This window comes from Taudactylus pleione, unplaced genomic scaffold (genome assembly GCF_031769625.1).
Source record: "Taudactylus pleione unplaced genomic scaffold, aTauple2 ptg000216l, whole genome shotgun sequence".
Taxonomy (NCBI): domain Eukaryota; kingdom Metazoa; phylum Chordata; class Amphibia; order Anura; family Myobatrachidae; genus Taudactylus; species Taudactylus pleione.
This window is the reverse complement of record NW_028284618.1, coordinates 6920427-6940526: the sequence shown is the minus strand read 5'-3', so window position 1 is coordinate 6940526 and position 20100 is coordinate 6920427. Positions and strand designations below refer to the sequence as shown.

Genomic DNA, 20100 nt, shown 5'->3' with positions numbered 1-20100 from the left:
AAAAGGGGGCATTCCCAAGGGTGCAGGCTAATTTTTTAAGGCTGCACCCCTAAACCCCAATCCTGCAGTTTTTTTCGCCAGCTAAAGGCTGGAGTATATTTATCCCCGTTTTTTTACATTGACTTTTCGAACCAGCGAAAAGTCAGTGTAATTGACTACGGGGATAATTTAAATAGGCGAAAATTACATCATCATTCCGACATTTCGCCTCAAATTGAATACGGACCAAAGTGTGATATAGTGAAAAAAAAGCAAGTTGTTCCTGTGTATTTTGTGCCAAGATTTATGGGAAATAAAAAGAAATATGTTAAAGGCAGAATGTCTGCTACAAAAGTTCAGTCTCAAGTTGGAGGGATGCAAATCCAGGACTGGAGCGTCAGGTCTAAATATGAAAGTCTGTTAAAAGGAAGTGATTTAAAGCTGTTTGAAATCCTCTGTGGTCAATCTTGTCAAAATGCTGATGCTCCAAGTAATGTTCCAGAAAAAGAGATTTTAATTGTTAAAGCAGATTAAATTGTCAGTGTGTGCTATTGTGTCCAGATATGTGACTTAGAGGAAAAGTCAAAGAAAGAGAAGCTTCTGCATGCGCAAATTAAAAATATGTTACAGAGTGCTCTATTTACTACAATCCGCATATCGAATGCAGATTGTAGAGTGATATTAACGACTGAATTCACATTGCGAATTCAGGCAATATCACAGGGCCTTACTACAAATCCCTTGCAGGGACAGAGCTTGCGATAAAGCTCTGTCCCTGCGAATCCCCTTCAGAGCCTTATCACGGTATTTTCGCAAAAATACCTTGACAAAGTGTCCGCGCATGCGCCGACCGGCCTCCGCTGCTACCCCCGGTGCTAAGCCCCGCCCCCTGCTATCACGGACCCCCCGCGACACCCCCTCCCTTAATTGCACTTACCTGCATGATCCGGACCTCCGGTGAAGTTCTCCATGCCTCCGGTCAGGTGATCTCCCATACTGCAAAACAATATGGTAGTTGCTCAAATCAGCTTAATTGCATACCACAGGTGCTTGTAAAGGGCGGGGTTTACACTGAACACAGAAAAAAGGGATTTGCCCCCCAGCACACTGCAGCAAAACAATACTTAAATCCTATATGATAATAGAGATTCATAGGTATTATTTACATACATTTGCAAATATATGAATAAGCGCCAGGCCAATCGTCAAGGCTCCTCTATACTGGCATCCCTAACATTAAGGGGTTCACGTCCGAGAAGCAAGGCACCCCAAAAAATTCCAGCCAAGAACCATCCCCAGGGCATCACACGAAAAAGGGAAAAAAGGTGATAGTGAAGTGTTCTGGCTGGACCTTTCTCATGTTACACTTCACTATCACCTTTTTTCCCTTTTTCGTGTGATGCCCTGGGGATGGTTCTTGGCTGGAATTTTTTGGGGTGCCTTGCTTCTCGGACGTGAACCCCTTAATGTTAGGGACGCCAGTATAGAGGAGCCTTGACGATTGGCCTGGCGCTTATTCATATATTTGCAAATGTATGTAACTAATACCTCTGAATCTTTGTTATCATATAGGATTTAAGTATTGTTTTTGCTGCAGTGTGCTGGGGGGCAAATCCCTTTTTTCTGTGTTCAGTGTAAACCCCGCCCTTTACAAGCACCTGTGGTATGCAATTAAGCTGATTTGAGCAACTACCATATTGTTTTGCAGTTTGGAGAAGCATGAAGGGAGTCAGCATTAGGAGGATGTGCTGATCCTTGTAGTGCCATGTGGAGGTTTTTTGGGGTACCTCCAAGGTAAGTTAGCTCTCAGCTTATATATGTGCTGTTATCATGTAGTACACTAATTGTGATTATATGACCCAGAGTGGGTGCTACCATTATGTAGCAATAATTATTTTGGGGTGAGCGTTTGGGAGTGGGGCCCCTGGGGGGGTTCTGGCTGGACCTTTCTCATGGCATCACCACTTAATTCACATAGAATACTTTTAACACTTCTCTATTTGTTTGTATATTATTTATGTCATTTTAATTCTCTCTCATTTCATTAACACTTATTGATTTATCTTTACACATCTATTCTTTACACTTCACTATCACCTTTTTTCCCTTTTTCGTGTGATGCCCTGGCTGGAATTTCTTGGCTGGAATTTTTTGGGGTGCCTTGCTTCTCGGACGTGAACCCCTTAATGTTAGGGACGCCAGTATAGAGGAGCCTTGATGATTGGCCTGGCGCTTATTCATATATTTGCAAATGTATGTAACTAATACCTCTGAATCTCTATTATCATATAGGATTTAAGTATTGTTTTTGCTGCAGTGTGCTGGGGGGCAAATCCCTTTTTTCTGTGATCTCCCATACTGCACTGGGACCCGATCACCTGATGACCGGGCAGCAGTGCACTATGGGAGACCAGCTGACCGGAGGGGAGTCATCACCGGAGGCCCGATCACCGGTCCCTGGAGTCAGGTAAGTAAATTTTTTTTTTTTACTAGTTTTATTTTTTTTTTGCAGTGATCAGCTTGCGGTCTGTTTAGACCACACAGCTGATCACTGGGACTGGCTCCCGGCTCTGCTCTCCCTGTTAGAGCAGGGCAGGAGTCCAGTAACCGGGGGAGACCCTGGATAACGCCACCTCCAGGTGGCGTTATTATCACAGGGCTTTCCCTGATATTTTTTTTACAATTTATTTTTAGTAACTTTGGTCAGATCACATTTCCCATTACAATTATGGGAAATGTGATCTGATTACTAAAAATAAGTGGTACTTAGGGGTTGGAGTAGAATTTTACGAATTCTACTCCAATTGCCCTGTAATAACTATAGATGATACTAAAATAATGTGAAAAGGGTGTGAAAACACCCTCTTTCACTTTATTTTAGTCAAAATAATGTTAATAAATAGAGCCCAGAGTGAGTTGTCCTCTTTGAAAATAGCATTTGAGCAGGAGGAAGAAAAAAAATACTTGAAGTTCTTAAAGAAACAGACCTCAAATTGGCAGCTGTGTCTGAACGCCTTGAGGAGGCTAGAGCATTCAAATGTGTTACAAAGGGCTCTATTTACTACAATCCGCATATTGAATGCGGATTGTAGTGTGATATTACCGAGTGAATTCGCATTGCGAATTCAGGCAATATCACAGGAATTTACTATAAATCCCTTGCAAGGACAGAGCTTGCGATAAAGCTCTGTCCCTGCGGATCCCATCCGCACTCTAGTCGCGGTATTTTCGGAAAAAATACCGCGACTAAGAGCCCGAGCATGCGCCGACCGACCACCGCTACTACCCCCCCACCGATGCTAAGCCCCGCCCCCCGGCGCTAAGCCCCGCCCCCCATGATCGTGGACCCCCGCAACCCCTCCTCCCCCCCGCGACCCCCCCTCCCTTCATTACACTTACCTGCATCCTCCTGGCCTCCGGTGGTCTTCTCCGGGCTTCCCGATCAGGTGATCTCCCATACTGCACTGGGGCCCGATCACCTGATGACCGGGCCCCAGTGCAGTGTGGGAGACCAGCTGACCGGAGAGGAGCCATCACCGGAGGCCCGATCACCGGTCCCTGGATTCAGGTAAGTAAAAAAAAAATATTAAATTTTTTTTTTCTTTTTTTTACAGCAATCAGCTTGCGGTCTGATTAGACCACATAGCTGATTACTGGTACCGGCTCCCGCATCTGCTCTCCCCGTTAGAGCAGAGTGGGAGCCCAGTAACCGGGTGAGACCCTGGATAACACCACCTCCAGGTGGCGTTATTATCACAGGGCTTCCCCCGGTATTTTTTTACAATTTATTTTTAGTAACTTGCACACAGATCACATTTCCCATTACAATTATGGGAAATGCGATTTGCTTTACTAAAAATAAGTGATACTGGGGATTGGAGTACAATTTTACTAATTCTACTCCAATTGCCCTGTAATAACTACAGGTGAAACTAAAATAATGTGAAAAGGGTGTGAAAACACCCTTTTCACTTTATTTTAGTAAAAATAATGTTAATAAATAGAGCCCAAAGTATGAGAATGATGGGATGCTAGCAAAGAATGAAATATTAGAGCAAGATGCTGTTGAATTGCAGCAAAAGTGTGTGGTACTACAACAGGAAGTGGACAAATTGAAAAAATGTGTCCAGAGACATCAGAGTGATGCAGAGCACATGCCAGTGAAAGTGGCGAATCTGACTCTGGTGTTAAAAAAAAAAAGACTCTTTAATTGTGTCCACACAAGTAAAGCTGAAAGATTGTGAATTGGAGAAAAGTTCTCTGGCTGAAAAGTTTTGTGAAGTAAAAGAGAAGTATCTCCAGATGCTGCAGATTCGCGCTCATTCGGAAATAGACCATGAAGAAAAAGAGATGGAGATTGTCCGTCTTGAAGTCAGCTGTAAGGAGCAAGTACAAACTCTCCAATCCAATTTAGCTGCAGCTAGAGCAGTTTCAGAATGTCAGACGGAAAGAAATGTATTCCTGGAGGAAAGTCTGCATAAAGACACAGAGCAAAGTGAATCTTTGGAGAGAGAGAGCTTAACCTTGCCCATGGCAGGGCTTGGACGTTGCAAGAACAGAGTGAGAACCTTGAGAAATGTCTGCTAAGTACACAGAACCAGTTGCAACGATTCCAAATGGAGAGGAATAACAAAGAGCTAGAGTTGCAATGTGAATTAAATGTGGCCATTTGCAGCAGAGTCTGAAATAATTGTACAAAAGTTGAGACTTGCTGAATTTGAAGTTGTGGAGAGCAATCTGCTGCAATCTGAGAGCAAGTTGGAAGGCGCCGTGGCAAAAATTGCCCAGCTGGATGAGCAGCTCTCTGCAGCTCAGAAAAAGTGTTCAACATTGTAGTGGGAAAATCAGAAGAGGAAAAGAAGTTAAATAACATTCTGAAGTTGGATTCTGGACCCAAAATGGCATCTGGTGTCTTTGCTGAATCCAGTGTGGCAGAAGTACATAAACATAAGCAGCAATTGTTACAGATTGATCCTGGAAAGGCTGGCGGGTAGAGTGATATGTTACTGGTTTAGAGTGTCTTGTGTGATGAGCAGCGGACGAACAGTGAGATGCTTAAACAAAGTAAGATGTTCCAGAAGAATGATGTTTGTCAGCAGCAATTTGACAAAGAAGATGTCCCCATTAAATGTCACAGTGTACAAGAAGGGACAGAAGTATCAGAGTTGGAAAACTCCCTAAAAGACTGTCTTGTAAAAGTGGATGAAATTCCTTGGTGTCTTTCAGCTTACAGTGATAGCTGGGGGTGTGAAGTCTTCCAAAAGGGACACAGGTCCAGATTGCAAAACCGTGTCTGAAGTTGATGATAAAGATCAGTGGCGTAACTATAAATTTTACTCCCTCCTGCCAAAAAATTATCTGTCACCCCCCACCCCTCGGCATATTGGTAATATAATTAAAAAGCCATTTATACGCAATTTGGCCCCCAGTGCAAAAGTAAAAAATGTGCTCCCACCCCCCCTAGACAGTTTACAGTATACAGTAGTGCCCCTTATACAGTGCCCCCAGAAGTGGTCCCCCTATGCAGTGCCCCAGGTAGTCATCCCCCTATGCAGTGCCCCTTATATAATGCCCTCAGTAGTAGACCCCCTTAAATAGTGATCCCAGTACTAACCCCCCAGCAGTGCACCCAGTAGTAGTAGTCCTCCCCCAGCAATGCCCCCAGTAGTAGTGGTCCCACCAGTGCAGTGGTCCCACCAGTGCCTCCAGTAGTGGTCCCACCAGTGCCTCCAGTAGTAGTCCCCCCCAGCAATGCCCCCAGTAGTAGTCCCCCCCACCAGCAATGTCCCCAGTAGTAGTTCCACCCCAGCAATGCCCCCAGTAGTAGTCCCCCCCAGCAATGCCCCAGTAATATTCCCCCCCAGCAATGCCCCCAGTAGTAGTCCACCCCAGCAATGCCCCCAGTAGTAGACCTCCCTCCCAGCAATGCCCCCAGTAGTAGTAAACAACCCCCCCCAGCAATGCCCCCAGTAATAGTCCTCCCTCCCAGCAATGCCTCCAGTAGTAGTAGTAGTAGTAAACAACCCCCCCAGCAATGCCCCCAGTAGTAGTAAACAACTTCCCCCCCAACCCCCTGCCAGACAGACAGACACACAAAATCTACTTACCTTGATCAACACTCTGGCATCGGCTCCCCCGTCCGGCGTCCTCCCGGGCATGACATCTCTCCCATCATCACCCACTGCGGGAGCCGGAAGAGCCCGGCTCCGGCAGTGGGCGCAAGACAAGCAGCCAATGAGAGTCTGTCTGACTCTCATCGGCTGCTAAAACAAACACACAGCTGCCGGCGCTGGCGGCTGTGTGTTTGTTATACTAGTGTAGTGTGGACGGCACTTATGTGTGGTCCGCACTACCGCCCTGCCTGCATGACTAACAGATGCTAGAGGTCCAGTAGGACCTCTAGCATCTGTCTCCTCATAGGTGGCGGCCATTTTTGGAGGGCCATTTTCTGCAGATTCCATGCGGACGGCTAGTCCGCATGGAATCTGCAGCCACATCGCCCCACAAGCCCCCGCCCCCCAAGCCACCGTGGGGTCTGCGGGGGCGGTAGTTACGCCACTGATAAAGATGTGACGTACTGGGGCATGGCCTAGCAGCAAAAGGAGCTGGACGTGGGTTTTAGAGCTCCGGGGGAAACCACCGCAAATTTCCGCCATTTGCCCACAAAAAGGGAGCTGAACACCCGAATCCCCCTCACTAGCCCTAACTGGTGGCGAGGTACACGGAGCCGGGCGACGTGAAATCACGCCGTTGCAGGCTGTGGCCTGTCGCCAGGGACCAAGCCGGGGCCTCAATTTTGCCCACCATAGCGCCTGAACGCCGCGGCCGTGGACGGGAGCGCATCGACAAGGGACCCGCAGCGGAGAACACCGGGTCCACTCCTCACTCATCGCACCCCTTCACCTACCCGCTCTGACCCTTGGATGAGCTCCATCTGTTCCTCTGCAGCGTGACCTCCCTCTTACCAACCGGCCGGGAAACGGCAATCTCTGGGGACTGAAGCGGGTGACGTCACAGCAGGAGATCAGTCCTGATCTGCGCTCTTGTTCAAACTCCCTGGAAACATAAGTGTGAGTACCGCAGGGGCAGCTGTGGTATCTCTGGATACCTCTCCATACAATATTACAGGGGGAAGAAAAGTCTTACTTCTTCACTACTACTAGTGCTTTGGCTCCACCTTGTGGAAGCTCAGTCTCATTACACTCTTAATATCTTTGCTGCATTTCCTAGAAGTTTATATCTGGTGCTGGGAATTTCATTGAATATTATATAAAGCTCACTACTACGCTAAGTGGAGGGTAATAATCTCTCAACAAAAGCTCAGATGTAGTGCGGATTGATGTTTTAATTTCAACTGATACCAACTCTCCAGTGTTTAAAGAAAAAGGGAGAATTGAAGTGGTAACGATGGCTCCCAAACGTCAGAAAGATCCTGCAAAGGTTCCGCCAGTGAGTTTCTTTAAATTGCCATCTCCCGCACAAGGACCTAAACAGCACCCCATTGACAAGGGAGTTAAACCGACGAATTCCACTGATCAGGTTACAAAACCCTCTGTATTGCCCTCCGGTTCTGGGGACTCATTGGGTGACGACGCCCCCCTAACAGTGGGATCCATGAAACTTCTCTTGGCGTCCTTTAAATCAGACATTTCCCTGGAATTTAAGTCTGCACTCCAGTCCTGCCAACAATCGGTGGATAGTCTAGGACAGTGATTTTCAACCTTTTTTAACTCGCGGCACACTACACAAGATTTTAAAATTGCCAAGGCACACTATCCGGCGATGCGGTGTGCGCGGACTATGAAAAAACACACTACATTAGTTCCCACAGGAACAAAACACACTACATTGGCCCCCACAAGAATAAAAAACACACTACATTGGCCCCCCACAAGAATAAAACAATCCCATTGGCTGGCCTAACAGAAAAAAAAAAACACATTGCTCCCCACAAAAAAAACAACCATACCACATTGCGCCCCACAGAATTGCTCCCCACAGAAAAAGAAACCTATGGCTGGCCCCACAGAAACAAAAAACAAAACAAAACACATTGGGCCTGATTCAGACCCACTCACGAGCGGCTGTCCGCTCGCAAGTGGGTCGATGGTGTGCACTGCGCAAGCGCACGACTGAGGGAGCTCCGTCGTGCGCATGCGCGAGACGCGACGAGCGAAGGACTTTCCTTCGCTCGTTGTGTCTGATCAAAGGGGGCGTGCTGTCGATGTTGATTGACAGCACGCCCCCTTTGGTGGGCGTGCCGGGGGCGTGCCTCCCAGACGGGGGCGTTCCCAAGGGAACGCCTACCGTCAGAAGCCGGCCCCACTGACATCACTAGTGATGTCAGTGGGAGTGATTTTGGCTCTGATAGAGCCAAAATCACTCCGGGCCTTGCGGTTGAGAAACTCAACCGCAGGCTTCAGCTCGCAGTGGCGATGGTCAAGACCATCGCGACCATCAACCTGCACGCTCGTATATGCTGTGGGTGGTGACCCACAGCTATACGAGCGTCCAGGAGGACGCTCCATAATTATGCAGGTGGACCCTGATTCAGAGCGAGCGCTCTGGTCAGAGCGTCCGGCTCTGAATCAGGGCCATTGTTCCCCACTAAATAGGCAAATATATGGCTGGATAACATATGGCTGGTTCTCACTGAAAAAGTGACATGACTGGTTCCCATGAAAAAATAAACTATGGCTGGTACCCATGAAGAAGAAAAAATGTCTGGTCCCCACAAAACCCACATTTCTTCCCCCCTTGTCACTCACACTGCAGCAGGATCGCGTGTGGGCGGGCTTCCAGGCAGGCTGCAGAGCCTGTCTGGACAGAGCGCGGGCTGGCTGATTGGCGCAGGGTGTTGCGTGATGTCACGCCGCCGCATCTTTGCAGGTCACTACCCGGTCGCACCTGAGTCTCCCAGAGGAGCTCAGCGGCCCGGGATGCTGAAGTACAGTAAAATGTGCCCGGTGGCTCTGACAGCCCTGCGGCACACTTCACAACCGGCCACGGCACACTAGTGTGCCGCGGCACACCGGTTGAAAACCGCTGGTCTAGGAGAACGAACAGATCATCTAGAGAATAAATTCGAAGAAGTTGTTAAGTCCCACAATGACCTGATAACTCTGCATGAACAACTTCAATATGAAGTGACTTCCCTGAGAGATAAAGTGGGCGACCTAGAGGACAGATCTCGACGTAACAATGTCAAAATCAGAGGTATCCCAGAGTCTGTAACAAATTCAGATCTCAAACAATACGCCACTGATTTGTTTTCAAGGTTGCTCCCTACTACTACCATTACTGACTTTTTGATAGACCGGATCCACCGATTACCTAAATCCAGAAATGCCCCAGAGGGATCATCCAGAGATACACTCATGCGAATGCACTATTTTCATATAAAAGAAGCTGTACTACGCGCAGCTAGGTCCTCTGACACTGCAGGTCCTATTCTGGGCAACCTTCAAATTTATGGAGATTTATCAGCATCCACACTAGCTAAACGTAGATCCTTTTATCCGGTTACAAGAGCTGTTCGACAAGCTAATATCTCTTACCGGTGGGGCTTTCCGACCAAATTGCTGATTGCTCGAAATGGATCAACCACAGCTGTATTAACACCGGAGGATGGTATCCAGCTACTGATCTCTTGGAATCTGGAGGATATCTCAGCGTCGCTGGTCAAAAGCCCGAGGATTGATCGTGAATGGACTTAATTACAGTCGATGTGCTCTCAACCCATCTCATATTGCAGGTTTTCATTTTGAGTTGCTTACAATGCCCAAAATGTATAGTATCTGTGTAACTTATTTCATCTCTCTATTCAGTATGTTCCGATGATGTCGGAATAGTTGGTAAAATATTTAAAAAAACAAAAAAATGCTTATTTCTCTTAATGGATGTTATAGGTCAATATCTAGTTCATATTGTTAGAATTGGAGCGGAGGGGGTGGCCGCTACCCCCCACATGCTTACTATGTACCGCCTCAGGAGGTGGTCCCAAATAGCTCCTATAAGGTGCTATCCTTTCCTCATTTATGTTTTTATTTAGTTTTATTTCTATAGCCGTTTATCCACTTGTATACAATGTGTATCGAGTATTCTATTATTGTATTTTTTTAATTATTTTAAAGGTACTACATACACAGACCAGTTATTTTTTTATGTAATTTATAGCATCAGTTATCGCTGTTGTGCAATATTACAATGGTTAATCTATTATCTTTGAATGTTAAGGGGCTAAACTCGCCCAATGAGAGGCGACTGGCCCTTCACTTTTTCCATAAACATAAAGCTCATATAGTTGCGGTTCAGGAGACTCATTTTATATGTTCGGCTCCCCCCGAAATTCACAAACTCCTACTACCCCCAATCATATTTGTCCAATGGCCCACAAAAAAAAGCTGGAGTCGCTATACTAATTGCCAGCTCCTGCCAATTTAAATTAGATGACCAAATAGTAGACCCTAAAGGACGATATATTATCCTGATAGGACAACTAGAGAACAGGACAGTTACAATTGCTACAATATATGCCCCAAATTCCAAACAAACAGTATTTTTTAGGAAATTTTGTGTCATACTCCAAAAACACAGTAAGGGACCGGTTATTTTATTAGGAGACTTCAATATGGTTCTAGAATCTAGACCCATCTCTAGATAAATCTATACCTACTAGTAAATTACATCCACAACAGACTCTAAACCACTCTAAAGTATTTAACAGAATAATATCAGAATATGACATATATGATATATGTAGAGCAAAAAACCCTACGTCCAGAGACTACACATTCTACTCCCATGTACACCGATCCTATTCAAGGATTGACCTGGCATTGTCAGATAAATGGACAATGCGGGAAATCAGGAAAGCTATAATTTTACCTGTTGCATGGTCAGACCACTCGGCCCTTGTAATACACTGGAAGGCTGAACCTTACAAGACTCCATTTAGACCTTGGAGCCTTGGCGACCACCTATTAACTAATTCCATAGCTAGACAGGCCATCCACGACTCTCTTACAATGTACATGGAAACAAATAATCCTGAGGAAACCTCCTTGTTTAACCATTGGTGCACCCTAAAGGCGGTGGTAAGAGCCTCGGCAATACAGGCGGCAGCGAGACTTAGAAAAACCACTATTAAGACCCAATCAGATTTGGAAGCAAAATTGGTTGACCTGGATACCAAACATAAAAATTCACCTCTTAATGATGAGATCTACAGGGACTTATTAAAAGCCAGAGAGGAGTGGAATGTGTTAGTTTTAGGGAGGGTACATAAGAATTTATTTAAATTGAAACAGAAATATTATACTCAAAGTGACAGAGCGGGAAGAATGTTGGCCCGGAAATTAAGGGGCAAAATAGCTAAGGAACGGATTAGAATGATCTATAACTCCAACGGAGCTAAGGTAACTGATCCTACAGATATAGCAAATGCTTTCGCTGATTACTACTCTAAACTATATAATTTAAAAGATGATCCTCTTATTTCCCAACCTGCCTTAGCAGATATAGATAAATTCTTAAACTCCATTCGGCTCCCTTCTTTAGATGACGCTTCTGCTGCTTCCCTGAGTGAGCCGTGGTCAATAGAAGAGGTTGCGGGGGTGATATACTCTCTGCCTTTAGACAAAGCCCCAGGCCCAGATGGGTACATTATTAAATTTTATAAAGAGTTTAAAGATTTACTGGCTCCCACTTTGGTGAACCTTTTCAATGAAGTTTCTGAGTGTGGATTTTTGCCCACGGAAATGTTGGAAGCTAGACTAGTGGCATTCCCCAAACAAGGCAAGAATCCTTCACTTGTCTCAAACTATCGGCCGATAGCATTACTTAACTCGGATATCAAAATATACGCGAAACTTACTGCAAATAGGCTGAGTGTGTTTCTACTATCCCTGGTTCACCAAGATCAAGTGGGGTTTTTCCGGGGCCGCTAAGCCCCGGACAACACCAGACGAGTAATCAACTTGATTGAGGCCTTTTCTGACTCAGATGAGCCACTGGTGGTGCTCTCCCTGGACGCAGAGAAGGCTTTCGATAGACTTCATTGGGGATTTCTAGCAGCCGTGCTGCAACGTTTCGGAATAGGTGATAGAGCCCTTACCTCTATATTGGCTCTGTATTCCAACCCCTCAGCCAGAGTGTCCTCTAATGGTATGCTATCCAATGGATTTAATATATCAAACGGCACCCGCCAGGGCTGCCCATTATCCCCACTAATATTTGCGCTGGCTATTGAGCCCTTAGCAGAATCTATCCGGTCCACATCGGACATTCACGGACCTATTATCGCAGGAGTACATAATAAAATCAGCTTATTTGCAGATGATGTGTTATTAACCCTTACTCATCCTATTCTTAGTTTCTCAAAACTACAAGCAGTGTTGGAGAGTTATTCGTATGTATCATACTATAAATTGAACACGTCCAAAACCGAAGCCCTCCCGATCAATGTCCATCCAACCATGCTTGCCTCTCTCAAAGCATCCTATTCATATGCGTGGAAAACAGGAAGCCTCAAATACCTCGGAATCCAAATTACCTCACAAATTTCTAATTTAATTTCAAGTAATTACATCCCTCTATTGAGCTCGATGTCTGTATTAGTGAAAGATTGGATGATGCAGGAGGTATCGTGGCTGGGACGTATTGCAGAACTGAAAATGATGCTTCTTCCTAAACTTTTGTACCTCTTTAGAACAATTCCGATACTGGTTCCCAAATATATATTAGATACATTTCATACACTGTTTATAACATATGTTTGGAAGGGAAAGAGACCTAGAGTAGCTAGGAACATTTTATCTTTGCCAAAACGGGGAGGGGGATTGGCGTTTCCAAACCTACAAACATATCAATTGGCATGTTTGCTGAGTCAAGTGGGAGACTGGTTCGTATTGGATAAACCAAAAACATGGGTTATTCTGGAGAGAGATGTGGCCACTCCGCTACCTTTGGTAGATTTTCTATGGTTGCCTCAAATCAGTAACCTTAAAAGTATTAGAAGCCTGACAGCTACCTTATCTTCTAGAAAAGCATGGCTAGAAGCGGTTTCTAGATTAGATGTCTTTACCCTACCCACTACTAACCTATCGCATGAAGGAATCGCATCCCTGATCCCAAACCTACGTTTTGATAACTGGATAGCTAATGAGGTGATTTCATTGGACGATGTAACGTCAGATGGCGTTCTGAGCTCTTTTGCTCAGATATGTGAGAAGTTCTCTATTCCGGGAAGGGATTTCTTTAAAATTTCTTCAATTGCGTCATTGGTTGTTTAATGCAACACAGTCTCCTCATAAGGTCAGTAAGATTCCAAAATATTTGCAAGATAGAGTGGTGACAGCTACCTCCAAGGTAGCATAGCCTGGTGGTATTCCCTTTTAATGGACTCTAAAAACCCTCTAAATTTGCCTCGTTGGTAAAATGGGAGTCAAATCTGTCCTGCTCGTTGACTGAAGAAGACTGGCAGGCAGTCTTCCGCAATTGCTTTACACTTTCGAAATGTGTATCCCATGTAGAACAATTCTATAAACTTCTGCATAGATGGTACTTAACCCCAGAGAAACTGCACAAGATCTGGCCCTCAGTCTCTAATCAGTGTTGGCGACACTGTGGCCGGGTAGGCACCCTTCCACATATATTCTGGTCGTGCCCCTTGATACGTCCATTATGGTCACAAGTGTTTAATCTCATAGAACAGGTTTTGAAGATCTCTATAAACCCTGACCCTTTATTAGCAATTTTCCACATTTATCATGGACCTATTTCCAATAATGACTGTTATATAATGGGACATATACTTATTACCACTAAATTATTAATCGCCCAACAATGGAAATCCAAAATTATTCCAAATATACAAGCTATCGAAAATAAAATTCAGGCTCATTATGAATTCGAAACAGCAGATGTCCAATACTCGTCATCAGTTTCTAATCCTATGATCCGTTGGCTCGCTTGGTCCGATTATCGGTCCCACAAAAATGTCTTTGGTAACTAAATTGGATGAATAAAACAATTACAATGCAATTTTTTTTTCAAAGCTGGATATGTTGTAATTTCTTTATAAGATCTTACAGTAATGTTGCCCATTGCATCGGGCACTATAAGGAAACTATAGAAGTAGGAAAATATAAATAAATGAATATACGATTTCAGTATTTGTGCTATATTTCTTATTTTTGAATAATGTGTTTATTGTGATTTAAAGATACTATAATACTGTATGTACCTCTTTATGTGTTTTTTTTTTGTTTCTGTTTCCGTGTGGTAATTTTATTTTATTTTCTTTCCCATATTTTTGCACGCTTTTATTGTATGTTTCTATTATGTATACTTTTTTGTGCCGGAAATTAATAAAAATGTAATATTAAAAAAAAAAAAAAAAGATGTGACTTATACAGTTGATGATCGCAAAGCCCGTGAAGCAAAAGTACAGGATGTACAGAGACCGTGATTGCTTCAAAGGATGAGACTCTTGTTGCCGTGTGTTCAGAGTGATATGAATGTGACCCAATCACACCATTTTGCAGTGCAAAGCAGAACCTTAAAGAAAGTTAATTCTGAGAGTCTTGTGAAGAGTTATACTCCTGTATGTGAAACAATGCCTTCATGCAAGCAGGATGGAACTTGCAATACTGCTGAATTTGTCTGTGGGGAAGTGGAGTGGTCTCACATTATAAAGCTTGAAGCAAGTAGTCCTGCTAGACAGTATTTGAAAATAAAGACCTCTGTGGAAGGTGAACTTCATCCTGTGCTGGTGGAACATTTGAAAGTTGTTCATCACATTTTCAAGGCTCAAAAAGCGGGAGCACAAGAAAATGCAAGTGATATATGCCTTAATGAAGTGGCAGATAGCCATCAAAACCGTGAGATAAAGTCTGCAGATCAATGGAGCAAAGATTCAAGTATCTTACATGGACATGAGAGTCCGGAGTCTGAGGGTGGCAATGCCAGTACATGGACTGTTGATATAAAGCCAAGGTCCGGAAGTTGTGATGCTGGTGTCTCTCAGGATGAGGGTGGCTCTCTGAAAGAAAAGGATTTGCCAGTTAAGTATGCCAATAGCCAATACAAGGATTAAGGTTGAAGGTTAAAGATGTTTCAATGCAATTATCTGTTAAAAAGAAACAAAGAAGCAACTGTTCTTGGTCTGAACCAGAAGATTCCAAGGAAAATAGCTTGCTGGGTTTTGATGCAGTTGACAAATATGAAGATGAAGTGTGTCACTTTGGGTAAAGTTACTTCAGGTTCTTAATGCCTGACGTGGTACCCAGGGATGAGCCTTAAGTCCTGCCTAAAGAAAGCAAAGAATGCAAAAGGTACCATATAGGTAGAAAAAAAGTGAGGAGGAAGATAAACTCTGGAACTTGGAGGATGAGACCCCCAGAGATCACAAGAGACTGTATGACCATGGATGCGGTGGATTTCCCTCATGAGGAGAGTGAAGAGGGACATCGTTATGAAAGTGCCTCGTCCCATGTCGCTGAACACAGGGGTTTCAAGCTGGGGAGGGGATATGTGGCAGTATCAGCAGAGATGGCCCTGTGAGCAGCAGATTCTGTGTGGGGCATGAGAGATCCACCCACACAGGGTAGAAATACTAAGCTTTGCCACATCTATGGGCTGTAGTGAGAGAGAGTCAGTCTGCAAGACTCTGCAGTCAGGACAGGCTGGGGCCTGTGTGTCCAGTCCAGTTGGGACTACAGTTGGAGACCAGTGTGTGCTGGGAAGCCACTGGTGGCTAGGAAGCCGGGTTCAGACCTACAGGAGGTAGGGAGAACCCTAAAACTCCAAAAGACTGTGTGACAAAGCAGCAGCTAAGCTGCAGTTAAGGAAGCCAGAGCCTATACTTGTAGGAGACAGGGAAGGCCACCAAGAAAGACTGTGCATGTTACTCTGCTGGAAGCAGATTGTGAGACTGCAAGCAGGCCAGGAGCCTGAACATGAGCAGGCCAGATCCTGTGAGAATACCTGTCAGAGACAGGACTGGGACTTTGATGCTAAGTTTGCAATTTAGCTGCACAATTATAGTTAGGGGCAAAGAAGTGAGGTAGTTGCCCTAAAAAACAAAAAGGGGCTAGGCTGTTTATTAGTCTCTTTTCATTTTTGATTCTTGCTGACAAGAAAAGCACCATTCAATTTATTTAACTGAAAGCTGTGTTGGACCTGATTGAGAACCTTAAACACTGCACCACTGACACCCATCCACCAGCTAATTACTTCAAGTCATCACAATATATATATAGAGCTATTAGAACTGGAATAGAGCACCTTATGTGCTTATGTACCTTTATATATACAAAAACGGTATTAAAGTGACTAGTGGACTGTGTAAAAAGTGCTGCAGTGCAAGAAATAATACATTAGGTGATACCTTGCAAACAATGAAGTAACCAAAATGAATATCAATCAAATTCATATGAATGTGCAACCGTGCATTAATTATTAAAGTGCAAAGATATGAAAGTGCAAACCAGTCAATTAAAAAAGTTTAAAAAAAAATAATTTTAATCAAAAACAGCAATAATATCCTTCCACATGAAGGATAAAATACATAAAAACCAAGAAAACAATTGCACACACATATACATATATATATATATATATATATATATATAAAAATACCATAAAAAATCAGAGTAAATAAGGATTTAAAAGATAAATATAGCTTATCTGATAAAAATGGCAAGTTCATGAATGGGTAGAGAACAGGAGCATCAACGCGTTTCGTCCGTATCCTGGACTTCTTCAAGGGATAGTAAGGCTCCTATGGGGTATCCAATATTTATACCCCCTCTAATAAGGACAAACAAGGAATGATAGGAATAGTTAGTGACATCACTTCCGGTTTTCCGATTAGCATAAGCTTATTAAAGAGTCATAGTTGTTATATTTTCATTGAACTGTTCTCTTATTAGCCACACTGTTAATATACATCATCATATTTCTAGAAATGTATATAATTTTGGATCTTTAGATATTTAATAGATCGAGTATTACTCCGTTTGTGGTTTATCGCGTCACTTCCGCCCTTAGTTCCCGCGGCACTTCCGCCCTTTACTTAGTGTGCAGTACGCTCTGCTCCTTTCCATTAGTTGTCTCCATCTCACGTGACTTTCGCCCAATTGGCATACAGCGCTACACACCATCCTTGGCTGTCCGTGATAGGCTGGTCAGTCTGCTTCCTCTACTCGAGCATCCGATCACATGTTCACGTCTCCTCTTTCCTGGTCACTCCCCATAGCTGCCGGTATCCATCTTAGTGCTCTCACTGGTGTCCCCACCCGCGGCCATCTTGCTACTCCTGGCAATCGTAATCTCCACGGTCATCGCTGGCGGCATCCATCTTAATGATCTCAGTGGTGTCTCCACCCGCGGCCATCTTGCTACTCCTAGTGATCGCTATCTCCACAGCCATCTTCCTACTCCTTTCTATCTGCTATTAGGGCGCTTAATCCTGGAAGTAGCAATTTGTTTAATCTTTCCTATATGGCATAATGGAAACAATGTTAGTGTTAACATGTAACACATATATTAAGCATGTCCAAAAATAATTTAGGTATGTCCAAAAATAAATTATTAAGATTTGTTCTTCACACCAGATCTGTACTTAGTAAAAAAAAAAAATTTTATAATAAGAATGAATGTAAGACAATATTGTGTCGTAATAATTATTACAAGTCCCATCTATGTGATATAAATTATATGTGTGTTAGTATTGATAATAGGGAATTTCCTCTCTTTTTTCTTTCCATAGTTTCACTCAATATGTGTGTATGTGTATATATATATATATATATTCAATGTTTATTTCAAAGACTTCTTCTTTGCTGCATGGTTCATTCATGGACATTCAGAGATTGCTTCATGGATCACTTATCCTGAGGGAATAATAACAGTAGGTTCCTTGGGAATCTACCATACCTGGTCTTCCCTAGAGGTCTCCCGTCCAAGTACTAACCAAGCCCAATGGTGCTTAGCTTCCAAGATCAGATGAGATTGGGCGCTCCAACACAGGTATGACAGCAGATATTATTGGGACATGCTGTATACCCTCCTGACCTGTTTTCCTCCATCTCGATCTTCTTATAGGAAGGGAGCTATTTCATAGTTATTGTTGAATCCTCTAGGCGTTATAGTGTCCAATTCAAGGATCCAAAACATCTCCCGTTTAGATAATTTGTTTGCAAGGTCTCCTCCTCTGTCTCCCAATTCCACATGTTCTATTGCTTTAAACGTCAAATCATCCGGATCCGATTTATGACATAAATTGAAATGTCTTGACACCATATGCGTCTCCACCTTATTTTTAATATTCCGTATATATGTTGCTGTATGCAAAGTTTTAGTGGTCGTTTCGTCTTGCCCACATATTTTGTTCCACATGACCATTCCAAGAGGTAAATCACTGAAGTTGAGTTGCAGTTGAGATGCTGTTTAATTTTATATTCCTTACTACCCGCTGAATTCTTAAAGCTCTTTCTCTCTCGGTGCAGGTATTTGCACACATTACATCTACCACATTTATAACTCCCCGGACAACTGGGAAGGATGCTACGTGTCAAAGTGTTGGTATCCTTTAGCATGGTAGGTGCTAGAGCATCTTTAAGGTTCCTTGATTTTCTGAACACTATGGGGGGTCTAGCTGGTAAGATTTCCTTCAAAACTGGATCCATTAAAAGGATATTCCAGTGTTTATTGAGTGAATGCTTGATGTCTTTCTCCTGTGCATTATATGTTGTTATGAAGGGAATGATGTTTTTCTCTTTTTCTTTTTCTTCTACACCCTTGTAATCCAAAAGCGTACCTCTCTCCATATTATTCATTCTCTCTTTAGCTTCCAAAAGGACTTTAGGAGGATATTCTTTTTCTAAGAATCTAGTAGTGTATAACTGGATTTGTTCATCACATGTTTGTACCTCACTGCAATTTCGTTTTATCCTATGAAATTGTGAGTACGGTATGTTCTCCTTCCATCTTTTTAGATGTCCACTTTTAAAATGTAGATAGCTGTTGGTGTTTACTTGTTTTATAAAATTTTTGGTAATGATTTTATTTCCTTCTCCACATAGAATCAAATCCAGAAATTCAATGGTGCTCTTATTTATATTTGATGTGAATTTCAATAGCTCCCTTCCTATAAGAAGATCGAGATGGAGGAAAACAGGTCAGGAGGGTATACGGCATGTCCCAATAAATATCTACTGTCATACCTGTGTTGGAGCGCCCAATCTTGTCTGATCTTGGAAGCTAAGCACCATTGGGCTTGGTTAGTACTTGGATGGGAGACCTCTAGGGAAGACAGGTATGGTAGATTCCCAAGGGACCTACTGTTATTATTCCCTCAGGATAAGTGATCCATGAAGCAATCTCTGATCTACACCTGAGTGTCCTTGAATGAACCACGCAGCAAAAAAGAAGTCTTTGAAATAAACATTGAATTGACTATATATATATATATATATACACATATTGAGTAAAACTATGGAAAGAAAAAAAGAGAGGAAATTCCCTATTATCAATACTAACACACATATAAATTATATCACATAGATGGGACTTGTAATAATTATTAACACACAATATTGTCTTACATTTATTTTTATTAAAAAAAAAATTTTTTACAAAGTACAGATCTGGTGTGAGGAACAAATCTTAATAATTTATTTTTGGCATACCTAAATTATTTTTGGACATGCTTAATACATGTGTTACATGTTAACACTAACATTGTTTCCATTATGCCATATAGGAAAGATTAAACAAATTGCTACTTCCAGGATAACCATTTATAGATCTTGGTTTGGTTAAAGTATATATGTGTGTGAGATAAGTAACACATAACTGAAACACGATTTAGGAGGGTCTGTACCCAGTTGGCGCTGTAATCTCTCGCTAAACACATATATATATAAAAAATATCATACAAACTCGGCACTCACATGCTTTTCAAACTGCAACTCCTTTGAACATAGGGAATGTTGGTTCCAAAATATTACAATAATATGTTAAGCTGGCCACCGCTTCACGGTCATTCCCATCTAGCCAGTCCCTACACTGATTCTCAGATAAATGAATTTGATCTGCCATCTTGGCCTCAAGCTT

The 20100-nt window shown here is 43.1% G+C and overlaps 2 pseudogenes; one reads left to right on the top strand and one right to left on the bottom strand.

Moving 5' to 3' along the window:
• Window positions 1-17907: 17907 nt before the first annotated feature.
• LOC148517476 (5S ribosomal RNA) lies at window positions 17908-18026 on the bottom strand (annotated as a pseudogene).
• A 1168-nt stretch (window positions 18027-19194) lies between these two features.
• LOC148517475 (5S ribosomal RNA) lies at window positions 19195-19312 on the top strand (annotated as a pseudogene).
• The last annotated feature ends 788 nt before the right edge of the window (window positions 19313-20100 follow it).